The sequence below is a fragment of the Zootoca vivipara genome, chromosome 1 (genome assembly GCF_965207765.1).
Source record: "Zootoca vivipara chromosome 1, rZooViv2.hap1.1, whole genome shotgun sequence".
NCBI lineage: Eukaryota > Metazoa > Chordata > Lepidosauria > Squamata > Lacertidae > Zootoca > Zootoca vivipara.
The window spans coordinates 37,695,187-37,708,516 of record NC_142582.1 but is presented as its reverse complement, the minus strand read 5'-3'; the positions used below and the strand labels follow the sequence as shown (position 1 = coordinate 37,708,516).

At 39.3% G+C, this 13,330-nt stretch overlaps 1 protein-coding gene across 2 annotated transcripts in view; it reads left to right on the top strand.

Moving 5' to 3' along the window:
- The window catches only part of SPOPL (speckle type BTB/POZ protein like), a 34,602-nt gene that overhangs the window by 1,724 nt on the left and 19,548 nt on the right, over positions 1–13,330 (top strand). Inside the window, exon 2 of one of the 2 annotated variants that reach the window (XM_088661846.1) lies at positions 2,907–2,972. The exons of the other annotated variant lie outside the window; for it this stretch is intronic. The gene's annotated coding sequence lies outside the window, so the exon portion shown is untranslated. The remainder of the gene's footprint in view (positions 1–2,906; positions 2,973–13,330) is intronic. 2 annotated transcript variants of the gene reach the window in all.

Below are 13,330 nucleotides of genomic sequence, written 5' to 3'. Positions count from 1 at the left end.
CTTTTGGTTCGTCTCAAAAAAGGTATTGCCCAAATGTGGATTTTGAAGGTTTTTTCTTATATTATTTGAAGGCATATGCTACAGTATATTTGTCTGTCTTGAAGGTGCTATAGGATTATTTGTTCTTTTATATCTTGCCACTCCCCATTCTTGGTACAAATTTGGCAGGAATTATTGGATTTACCAAGGTATTTTGCTGTGAATTTTTACCCACACTTTATTTCAAATTCTGACTTGTTATAAGTTAAAATTCACATTGGTCTCTGGTGTTAATTTTTCTCATTTGTTTCTTTTGATGCCTAACCTTCACTTGACCATCCTGTATTTCAGATGGACATATTTAACTAGTGTTTTGACTATTGTGTTTACAAAGGGGAAGTCCTTTAGAATATTGCCTGATACAGTTTTCTTATCATAATTTGTTTTTTCCCCAAAAAAATTATTCATTTTATAATAACACAACATAAACAAATAAAAACATAATACAACACAATAAACGCTAACAATTAAACAATTTCTTATCATAATTTGAGTACATGCATCCATTTTTTTGAAGGAAGCTCCCCTTGAAAATGTGTGTGGGCAAAGAAGACTTTTTCCATTTGGAGAAATCTCCAGTCCCAAAGTACAGTACTACACACATCAGTCTAGTTTATCCTACCATAAAGTACTATTTATGTTCTTCTCAATGAGGTGCTAGATACACTGTTGCTCTTGATGGGTCTCTCCCTCTCCCTCCCATCCCCCCTCTCTCTCCCCCCCCTCCCACTCCTTCTGTCTCCCGCTTTCCCCTCCAGTGTGGTATTGACATTTTTCTCATAAGTAAGTGATTGGTTGAACAGGTCGTCTTTGGAACATGTAGGGGGAAAACTGAAAGACTAGTTCCTCACCCATTCCTGCCTTCTGTGTGTTTACTAGTAATTTTATGTTTTAGTTTCAGGGCCCGGTTGTTTAAATAACTTAAATAAAAAATTGGCTGTGGTAGTTCAGTTCATAATTTCTTCTTTGTTGTGCATATCTCAGGAATATGGGTTTTCTGGACAATGTTCTGATGGCCCCTATTGGTTAGAATCTAATTTAGAATTGTAGTTTAGTAAACAAAACTTCAAAAAGCCAATTATGTTAATGTTACACAGGCTATACAAATGTCTTGAGTTTCCCCCCCTGGTAACTAAAATTAGATTAATTAAAATATTTGATTAGGAATAATATATTTCCCTTATTCTGGCCTTGTTTGCATGCAGTGCTTAACTATAGTGTATGAACACTTATCTCTTCTCTTTCTGCTGACTGTCCCCATGTGAGGGAGGAAACAAGCCTCATTCTGGCTTGTCATAATGGGCAAAGCTGGCATTTCTACCTTTGTGTTTGTTTGCAAAGAAATAGCCATGAGCGCTCATTTGCACAAGCAAACCCTGCTCAAAATAAACTTGACTTTTGCTTATTTCTCTCCCTTTGCATAACAAAGACAGGAGTAGGGAAGCAAAAGCACTCATACATGTTAACCTATAGTTTATTTGTATTTGAAGCTGTGGTTTCACAGTGTTTACAAATCTGGGAATTATTTATATTTTATGGAAAGTCTTGAAGACATAAACAGATGATATAATACTATTAGCATGCTTAAAGAATGGTACATTATATCTGTTTCTTGAGGGACAGTCAACAAAAAAAATGTGAATGGCAACTTTTGAACTTCGTAAATTGTTGTAATAATTTAAAGTATAAAACTGATTTAATAATAAATTCCCCAACCCCCCATGGAATCCTATCCACCTCACTAGCAATCCTTGCCTTTTCTCATTATCATTTTTTGTTTTTTTAAAAAATGCTTGAATTTTTACAGCAGTCTTTTACTTTAGCAAACCTTATCTGACATGAAGCCTGCTTTGAGTTCTGTAGCTCATGCATTTAAGAATAAATGAGAGACAGAACAACATTTGAAATAGCCTTTTATTTAAGAGGATTTTTAGCACTTATCTTTAAGTCCTAAACACATTTTTCAGGAAACCAGTTACATTGTTCAGTTGGAACTTCAGTGCAGTTTGTTTGGAGCTTGAAAGATTATTATTTATTAAATTTATATCCTGCCCTTCCTGCAGAGGAACCCAGCCCAAAGGAAAATGTATGGCTCAAATTAATCTGTTTTGACCTTCCTCTCCTACACGGGAAATGAATTCCTATTGCTATTGGCTGCTTACACTGCTGTAGTCATATTGTAGTAAATGAATCACTCTTGTTTACTACAAATTATGTGTCTCCACCTTTCTGGCATGGAGGCCTGGAAATCGCAGTAGATTATTCTAATAAATGCTTTTTATATCCACTCAGTATTTCAAATTGCATTGCATTGCTTTATACTTTTAACATAAAGGGAAAGTTTGTGTCATTTGGGAAATAAAATTATCCCTCCAAAATTGGTATGCAAGTATGTAAATTATTAGTTTATCTGGATCTGGCTTTATGTTTGTGAAGGGATGCCAATTGCAACCTCCTAATGTAGATTGCTTAAAAGGTTTGCTTTATTAACAATGGTTACCTTGAAGATGGTTTGGAAGCTGCAACTGACGTACAATGCCACTACTTGTGTGTTGTCAGGAGCAATGCCAGTGAAATATGCCAAGCCGAATTCAAGGGGTTGGTACTAACATATAAAGCCCTAAACAGCTCAAGCTCTAAGCATTTGAAGGGTCATGCCGCCCAGTACCAGCCAACCAGAGTTTAAGATCTGGAGTGGGGAGAGGCTTTGGTACTACTGCTGTTGATGTGTTCATGGGGGAGCCACATGAAGCAGTGCATTCTCAGTGATGATGCCCTGCTTATGGAAATCTGCCCATTTAGAAATCAGGTTGGCACCTACACTGGTTTTGTTTAGGTGTCAGGTAAAAACTTGTCTATTCCTACAGGTCTCTAGCCTGATGACTGAAGACACTTGAAGTTAACACAAAAAATCCTGAGTAAAGTATTAACTTGTAAGCAAAATTAATGTTACCTGCATCACCTGACTAAATTGCTGTGTTATACCTGTTGCAATATGTTGTTGTTGTTGTTGTTGTTTAGTCGTTTAGTCGTGTCCGACTCTTCGTGACCCCATGGACCATAGCACGCCAGGCACTCCTGTCTTGCACTGCCTCCCGTAGTTTGGTCAAACTCATGTTCGTAGCTTCGAGAACACTGTCCAACCATCTCGTCCTCTGTCGTCCCCTTCTCCTAGTGCCCTCAATCTTTCCCAACATCAGAGTCTTTTCCAAGGATTCTTCTCTTCTCATGAGGTGGCCAAAGTATTGGAGCCTCAGCTTCACGATCTGTCCTTCCAGGGAGCACTCAGGGCTGATTTCCTTAAGAATTGATAGGTTTGATCTTCTAGCAGTCCATGGGACTCTCAAGAGTCTCCTCCAGCACCATAATTCAAAAGCATCAATTCTTCGGCGATCAGCCTTCTTTATGGTCCAGCTCTCACTTCCATACATCACTACTGGGAAAACCATAGCTTTAACTATACGGACCTTTGTCGGCAAGGTGATGTCTCTGCTTTTTAAGATGCTGTCTAGGTTTGTCATTGCTTTTCTCCCAAGAAGCAGGCGTCTTTTAATTTCGTGACTCCTGTCACCATCTGCAGTGATCAAGGAGCCCAAGAAAGTAAAATCTCTCACTGCCTCCATTTCTTCCCCTTCTATTTGCCAGGAGGTGATGGGACCAGTGGCCATGATCTTGGTTTTTTTGATGTTGAGCTTCAGACCATATTTTGCGCTCTCCTCTTTCACCCTCATTAAAAGGTTCTTTAATTCCTCCTCACTTTCTGCCATCAAGGTTGTGTCATCTGCATATCTGAGGTTGTTGATATTTCTTCCGGCAATCTTAATTCCTGCTTGGGATTCATCTAGTCCAGCCTTTCGCATGATGAATTCTGCATATAAGTTAAATAAGCAGGGAGACAATATACAACCTTGTCGTACTCCTTTCCCAATTTTGAACCAATCAGTTGTTCCATATCCAGTTCTAACTGTAGCTTCTTGTCCCACATAGAGATTTCTCAGGAGACAGATGAGGTGATCAGGCACTCCCATTTCTTTAAGAACTTGCCATAGTTTGCTGTGGTCGACACAGTCAAAGGCTTTTGCATAGTCAATGAAGCAGAAGTAGACATTTTTCTGGAACTCTCTAGCTTTCTCCATAATCCAGCGCATGTTTGCTATTTGGTCTCTGGTTCCTCTGCCCTTTCGAAATCCAGCTTGCACTTCTGGGAGTTCTCGGTCCACATACTGCCTAAGCCTGCCTTGTAGAATTTTAAGCATAACCTTGCTAGCGTGTGAAATGAGCGCAATTGTGCGGTAGTTGGAGCATTCTTTGGCACTGCCCTTCTTTGGAATTGGGATGTAGACTGATCTTCTCCAATCCTCTGGCCATTGCTGAGTTTTCCAAACTTGCTGGCATATTGGGTGTAGCACCTTAACAGCATCATCTTTTAAAATTTTAAATAGTTCAGCTGGAATATCATCACTTCCACTGGCTTTGTTATTAGCAGTGCTTTCTAAGGCCCATTTGACTTCACTCTCCAAGATGTCTGGCTCAAGGTCAGCAACCACACTACCTGGGGTGTACGAGATCTCCATATCTTTCTGGTATAATTCCTCTGTGTATTCTTGCCACCTCTTCTTGATGTCTTCTGCTTCTGTTAGGTCCTTACCACTTTTGTCCTTGATTATGGTAATCTTTGTACGAAATGTTCCTTTCATATCTCCAATTTTCTTGAACAGATCTCTGGTTTTCCCCATTCTATTGTTTTCCTCTATTTCTTTGCATTGCTCATTTAAGAAGACCCTCTTATCTCTCCTTGCTGTTTTTTGGAAATCTGCATTCAGTTTCCTGTATCTTTCCCTATCTCCCTTGCATTTTGCTTGCCTCCTCTCCTCCGCTATTCGTAAGGCCTCGTTGGACAGCCATTTTGCCTTCTTGCATTTCCTTTTCCTTGGGATGGTTTTCGTTGCTGCCTCCTGTATAATGTTACGAGCCTCCATCCATAGTTCTTCAGGCACTCTGTCCACCAAATCTAAATCCTTAAACCTGTTCCTCACTTCCACTGTGTATTCATAAGGGATTTGATTCAGATTGTATCTTACTGGCCCAGTGGTTTTTCCTACTTTCTTCAGTTTAAGCTGGAATTTTGCTATAAGAAGCTGATGATCTGAGTTACAGTCAGCTCCAGGTCTTGTTTTTGCTGACTGTATAGAGCTTCTCCATCTTTGGCTGCAGAGAATATAATCAATCTGATTTCGATGCTGCCCATTTGGTGATATCCATGTGTAGAGTCGTCTCTTGTGTTGTTGGAAGAGAGTGTTTGTGATGACCAGCTTGTTCTCTTGACAGAACTCTATTAGCCTTTGCCCTGCTTCATTTTGAACTCCAAGGCCAAACTTGCCAGTTGTTCCTTTTATCTCTTGATTCCCTACTTTAGCATTCCAATCCCCTGTAATGAGAAGAACATCCTTCTTTGGTGTCATTTCTAGAAGGTGTTGTAGGTCTTCATAGAATTGGTCAATTTCACTTTCTTCAGCACCGGTAGTTGGTGCATAAACTTGGATTACTGTGATGTTAAAAGGTCTGCCTTGGATTCGTATCGAGATCATTCTGTCATTTTTGAGATTGCATCCCATTACAGCTTTTGCCACTCTTTTGTTGACTATGAGGGCCACTCCATTTCTTCTACAGGATTCTTGCCCACAGTAGTAGATATGATAGTCACCCGAACTGAATTCACCCATTCCCTTCCATTTTAGTTCACTGATGCCCAGGATGTCGATATTTATTCTTGTCATCTCATTTTTGACCACATCCAGCTTACCTCTATTCATGGTTCTTACATTCCAGGTTCCTATGCAATATTTTTCTTTACAGCATCGGACTTTCCTTTCGCTTCCAGGCATATCCGCAACTGAGTGTCCTTTCGGCTTTGGCCCAGCCGCTTCATCAGCTCTGAATCTACTTGTACTTGTCCTCCGCTCTTCCTCAGTAGCATGTTGGACGCCTTCCGACCTGAGGGGCTCATCTTCCAACGTCATAACTTTTATATGCCTGTTGTCTTTGTCCATGGAGTTTTCTTGGCAGGGATACTGGAGTGGCTTGCCAGTTCCTTCTCCAGGTGGATCACGTTTAGTCAAAACTCTCCACTATGACCTGTCCATCTTGGGTGGCCCTGCATGGCATAGCTCATAGCTTCTCTGAGTTATTCAAGCCCCTTCGCCACGACAAGGCATTGATCCATGAAGGGGATCAATGCAATATAGTCATTATGTATTTGCAGTTTTAAATGTAATTTTTAAGACTTTTTGTTAGCATGGTTTTATTAGAAATGTTAGAAATTTCAGAAGGAAGAATGGCGTAGAAGAAAACAACAACAACAATAAAAAATGTGAACTTCTTCAATTAATAAGACACCCATAGCAGCTTAGAGATAAATTTACAGGACTAAAATAAAATCCAAAATTCAGTCAAAAAGGCATAGACACGTATTTCTCTAAAATTTTAGATTAAAACTGTTTACAGCTCATATATTTATTGAAAGGTTTTTGCTATTGAAAGGTTTTGTCATACGTTGGTTCTCAAACAGAATCCGTTCCGGAAGTCTGTTTGACTTCCGAAAACATTCGAAAACCAAGGCGCAGCTTCCAATTGGCTGCAGGAGCTTCCTGCACTCAATTGGAAGCCGCGTTGGAGGTTCAGCTTCCAAAAAACACTCAGTCCCAGGTTTGTGGCATTTGGGAGCCAAAATCTTCGAGTCACAAGGCGTTCAAGAACCAGGGTACGACTGTATACCGCAAAACCTGGAAGGATCAAGAATAGCAGGGTGACAGTGCTTTGAAGTCCCAAAAATCAGCTGATGGTTTGGAATTCAAAGCAAAGTGCAAAGAAAGCTCATCAAAGGAGAGACCTGCTGCTGATAAAAACTGAGCTCCCTTGAAGACAGCAGCATTCAAAGCAGGGTTTCTCTTGTCCTCAGACTAAGTGGTGGTTCTCATGCTTGATCTGTCCAAATTAATTCTGTACTCAGGATTACTTTTTGGTAAACTTCAGTATTTGGTAAACTCCAAGCATCTTCAGTCATATAATTTTGGGAAGTACATCTGTATATGCTGAACACACAGGTTTGTCATATTCATACTTGACAAAATTAAAAATTATAAGAAGGAAGATAATTCAGTGAATTAGCTGCTACTTTTGAAAGAAAACTTGATTTGCTTCTCGGTCTCATGGAGTTGGTATAAGGGTCAGATGACAGAAACCCATATAAGCTGCCTTCAGTGTCTGGGAGATAGGTTATATATACACAGGTGGTGCTGTGGGTTAAACCACAGAGCCTAGGGCTTGCCGATCAGAAGTTCGGCGGTTCGAATCCCCACGACAGGGTGAGCTCCCATTGCTCGGTCCCAGCTCCTGCCAATCTAGCAGTTCAAAAGCATGTCAACAGTGCAAGTAGATAAATAGGTACCGCTACAGCGGGAAGGTAAACGGTGTTTCTGTGCGCTGCTCTGGTTCACCAGAAGCGGCTTTGTCATGCTGGCCACATGACCTGGAAGCTGTACGCTGGCTCCCTTGGTCAATAACGCGAGATGAGCGCTGCAAACCCAGAGTCGGTCACGACTGGACCTAATGGTCAGGGGTCCCTATATGTATATATATTAATGAGAATGAATGATATACAAAATCTAGTTTGATAAAATCATGTCTAATTTGGTAGCTTGGTATTATCTGCTCAGTTACTTTGGCACTGTAGCATTTCTCTTGGTTCTGAACACAAACTGAACTGTGGTTTGACTGCCTTGAAGAAACACTCAGGACAATGCATTCTGCACACTGCTGCCTGTTGTACACTCATTAAGGAGAGGAGTAGTGATTGGATTGTAACCCTCCACTCTTGGTAGATGGTCTCCAGGGCAGCATTTCTGTGAAAGAGGTAGACATTTAGAAGTGCAGTAATCCACTTGTTCTCCCTTTCCTGTATGTGTATTATGATTGCATGGCAGTGTCACTTCATTGATCTTGGGGCTCAGTGATATAGGTAAATGTTTCCTCAAAGTAATTTGTTTTGGTTTTTTTTTTGCTTGCAAGGTTATTCCTTTATAGTTTGGTGAGGGAATCTGCTTATTAGTACTTCATGTGTGCTGTGTAGTCCTAGTTCACTCCTACGGTTATGAGGAGTTGGAAAAGCTAGAACAGCAAACTCCACTACCCAAAGAAGGCCTCTTAGTTAAGAATGTAAGAAACTGTGTATGTTAGTTCCTAAGCATCTGTAATTTAGCAAGTGCTAATCGGGTTAAGCTTTTTCTAGATACTGGTATACCATGGAAGCGCACCATATTATTTTTGTCCTTGGATAATGGATGGCAAAAGGCAAATTTGCATTTAAAGTGCATGATGATATTATATTCATCTGGCTAATGCAGCAGCCTTTCTTATTTTGCCTTCCTGGATCCTAAGTTCTTGATGATGCTACAGAGTTATTTCTTACATTGACACCATTCCATAAATTCTTATTGGCCAGCTAAAATTCATTGCCAAAATGTAACGGCATAAAAGCTGCTGCTTTTCAGTACTGGATCTGTCCACCTGCAGTGGGGAACTATGGTTTGAATATTCATGTGCAACCTTGAGCTCCTGTGCTTCTTCTCCCTGCCCTGGATACACCTGTTCCAGCTCTCATTTCCTGGTTTGATCAAAACATAGTTGGCTGTTGTGTCCAAATTAGGCAAAATATGGCTTGATCAAGTCAGAAAGTGAAAAGGGGAATTTGCCCACAGAAGGGACAGGGAAGTGCATAAGTTCAAGGCTTTGGCATGAATATTTAAATTCTAAAGTGTGAGAATTGAAGGATATGAGGAGGGTGCAAAGTGTAAGCCCAATGTTCCAGCACAAACAGCCAAACAATTGTTTTGCATCATGTGTAAAAGGAGGTATAAAGCCTTCTTGGTTTGGCTGTCTGGGGCCAAGGTGCTCTGGCCCTCTTTACAGTGCCATGACCAAATAACCCCTAGAGCTGGGAAAGAGGCAGGGATTGCTCTGCAGCTACCAGGCTACTTCCCAACCACTGCTGTAGCTTCCAATTGAGACAGCTGGGGCTCATCCCATCTGCCAGAGGTGGTGGTATGCTCACCAAGGCAATAAGAATTATGGAAGACTGCTGCTAATGCTGTTTGGTTTTGGTAATTGTATAAACCTGTGTAATGATGTTTGGTGACATCACTGTCTGGGGTAAAAATGGTTTCAGAAAGCAAGATGAACTCTGATTATCAATTTATTTTGTGGTATGATGATGATGACGTATAAGCGAAAATCCTAAGAAAATAAATATGACTCAAAAGTGTAGACCCATTCTTTGACAATTGACTTGAATTTGTACTAACTTCATTTGTCAATTAACACCTTGGTATATACCCTTTACGTTTTTTACACCAAAAGAGATACGGCTATGTCTCTAGAGTTCATAACCTAGCACAAATCTGAACTTGACTTACTAAAGTAAGTAAAATCCTAAAGCTAATAAGGTAGAGCTGTTTGTGATTTATATATCTTTTGCTCATACGTTTCTGAAACAGACTAAATATTTTAGTTTGATATGCAATTCATAATACCTTTAAATTGGATTTCATGGTCTGTGCAGTAACTTTGCTGTAGTGTTCATGGAGTTATCTGTATAAGATGAGGCTTGTAGACTTGGCTAGATTTTTAAAAGATTGATCTATTGAAGTAGAACGTAAATAAGGTTCAGAAGTTTGTACTGCTCACTCTTTCAATTAAAATAAACATGCCTGTTACATTTTGCATGTATAAACTTGCAGTTAACCATTAGAAGCGGGTATCATATTTCTCAAGGTATGCACATAAAAGGATGCAGGTGGAGATCAGTGATCAATGTTTTGGACTTTTAAATGATATTTCTTTTAAAAGATAACAATTATTATTATTATTTCTATTTGTAGTGTGCCAGCCCAATAGTTAACCAGTGCCTCCCACCAGATCCAAGAATAAGTACTTGATCATCTGGTTCAGCAGAATGGGAGCGTTAAGTGGCTGCACCATCAGTATTGCTCTTACATGTTGCTGCTTGTGGTTATTAAATTAGATTAGTTTTTGGAAATGTGCCCTTGTGATAGGTCTGGGGTGGGAGCAGATGCCCTTGGACTCTTCTCTCCCTTCTTGGAAAATTGGAAGGGTTCTTCTGACAGCTGCTGCAAGGCACAGTGATACAGTCAAGTGCAGGCATCCCCAAACTTCGGCCCTCCAGATGTTTTGGACTACAATTCCCATCATCCCTAACCACAGGTCCTGTTAGCTAGGGATCATGGGAGTTGTAAGCCAAAACATCTGGAGGGCCGCAGTTTGGGGATGCCTGGCCAAGTGCTTCTCTCCCAATTCTGTGCATGCAGAAGACTCTACTATATCTATACCTACAGTTTCCTAATTTTAGAAGTGTGCTAGTGGTTAGTGCATTTGTTCCTAGGCTTCAGTAATAGGATAGAATATGGATGAATATATTATACTGTAGACAGATGTTTGGCTAAAGCTGACAGTTTGTAAACCAAGTTTAAATGAACCCCTCAAATTGTTCCTTGTGGGCATGAGATGCCTGGAGAAAATGTTGAGTTGAGTATATTAGAAAGGTTTGTTTTTAAGGAAGGTAGCATAACACAATATTAGTGCAAAGGAACTAATTTTAGTAGAAGTCCTGGTGATTAATATAATACGAGAAATCTGTGTGTGCCCTCGGTGTTCCAGCTACAGCTGGTCATCTTGAGCAAACTATTTTCTTGCTAACAAGACTAGATCATTGCATTACTGAGTGACTGTATCCCAGTTTGGTTTTGCTTGTACTGTAGAACAAAGTTGGCCTTAATACTAAGGAGTCTTCTTTATTATACAACTAATTACATAATTCAGCAAATGCTGCATCTTTAGCCAGAGCTCTAAAACAATAAAGCTGATTCTTAACTTGTTATTATTTTTAAATATATTTTAAATAAAGCATTATACAATTTTTAACCATTAAATGTGTTAAAAGAAGAGCACGATATTTTATATTGGTGTTTAGCAAAATATAGGAAACAGGATCTGGTGGTAATATGCTACCTGTTGTCCTAATGATACTGTCGAGTTTTATGTGCATTACTGCATTTCTGCATCTTTACACCTGCATTTGTCTGCTTTATGTTGAGCACTGAGATGTTTGCAGCTGTGGGTTTCCAGGGATGCTCATTTGATCAAACCTTACAAGTTTCTTCCTGTTCCCAGGGCACCAAATGCATTGAAGTAGTTCAGTGTAAACATATGAAAAGCGGATGTTATATACCTCCTCAGATCAGATCTATCTTTAAAAGCCTCCCTGTGCTGTCCTGTGAACCATGAAAGAAAGCTTGACAGTAGACAATTGTGAAGTGCTCTGACAGTTATTCATCTTAATCTTACTGTTACCTTGTCTATGTGTTTTGCGCTTCTGGTGTATATTGTCTTTGATCTTGAGTGGAGAAGACGTCAGTCATGTACAACACATAGCACAATGGGACTGCTAAGCATTAATAATGCTAGCACAAATTTAAGAATTAAGGCAAGAGACCACTTGAGGACAATTCAGCTTCATATTTGAGGCTTTGGGTTGTTTGCTGCAAATAGAAGCGGCTAGATTTATTTTTATTTTGTGAAATGAGCAACCCATACTGAACCTATGCTTTAGGAGTCACACTGATTAAATATCTACAATTACTTTTTGATAACTGCTGCAAGCAGAACGTTTAAAAGCATAGCCTGTAACTACCAACAGAATTTCCATAGTGATTTTAGATGTTCGTACACATATTGGCAAAGCTTCAGTTTAAAGCTGTACTCTCTCATTCTTACTGATAATCCATCTGACATAAATCCACACTAGGCACAATCCAGCCAAAGTTAAGCACTTTTAGATCCCATTTATTTAAATGGAAGAAGCTCAGTGTGTACTTGAATGCTCCATAGAAATCAGTGAGATTTAAGCTGCAGTCTTTTATTAGGAGCGAGATCCATGGAATGCAGTGGGACTTTGTTGAGTTTAGGAGGATGTTATAAATTGTTTAACTTGGCTGGGTTGTGTCTATTGTATTAAGCTTTTTAAAAATCTAATTCTGAAGTAGATGACAGTATAGTTTCTTCATGGGCAATGATAGAGTAGAAATTATTTTAAAACAAAAGTATTAATGCAAAGATATCTATTTAGTTTGTAACACAAACTATATGGTGTGCAGTGTCATTGGTTTCCAAAATATATAAACAACAAGGAGCCAATGGGCTCATATTCTTAAAGCATAAATATTTATCTTACAACCAAACTGAATGGTAAAAATATTGATAAAGATTCACACTTGAAAGTTGTCAAAATATGTGCTGCTGTGTATTGTTACAAGTATTGTTGGTGAGCAGCCCTTTACAATCACTTTCCGAGAAACCCAGAGTCACTTCCCATATTATATTAATTATCCAGTCGAGACTATTTTTGACTGGATAATCACATTTTTAGCGTTTCTACTTTTTGTTGTTGTTGTCTGCAGATGAGCTATAAATGTGCCAAGTTTATTCTTTCTAGCTTGTACATAAGTAAAACTATAGCAATTGTATAAATAAGCAACAACATCTATTTTGATTAAACATCCCCAAGCCCATTCAACTGCTGCACACAAAGAATAATAGAATCATAGAATTGGACAGGTTCCCAATGTAGTGCAACCCCCTACAGTGCAGGCATTGCAAACCATGGTCTGTTCCCTATCCAATTCGAAACCATACTGGACCCTGCTTAGCTTTGCAAATGTGCTAGCAGTTTTATTGCACTTACTAGTTGGAGGGATTATCATCAATGTTATTTATTGCACTTACTAGTTGCCCCCCCCCCAAGGAACTCTGCATATGTCAGCCAGGCAGTGACAATACAATTTTCAATTTCATCTAGGAAAACTAAAAAAAAAGTCGCTTTTTTATTACATTTCTATACCACCATTTTCTTCCAAGGAGCTCAATGTGGTTTACATGGTTCTCCTACTCCCCATTTCATCCTTACAACAACCCTGTAAGGTAGTTTACTCTAAGAGATGGTGACTGGCCCAAAGTTACCCAGTGAGCTTCATGGCTGAGTGGGGATGTATTTTGGCTTAGGATATCCTAAGCAAAACTATATGTTGCGTCAGGAAAAGTGCACTTTTTACTATGCTCCCCTGGATTGATTTTCACTTGAGAAATCACATGGCCATCATTTGTTAGCCAATATGTTAATTCATAAACAAAAAATAAGAAACTTAACAGTTTTAGGGAGTAT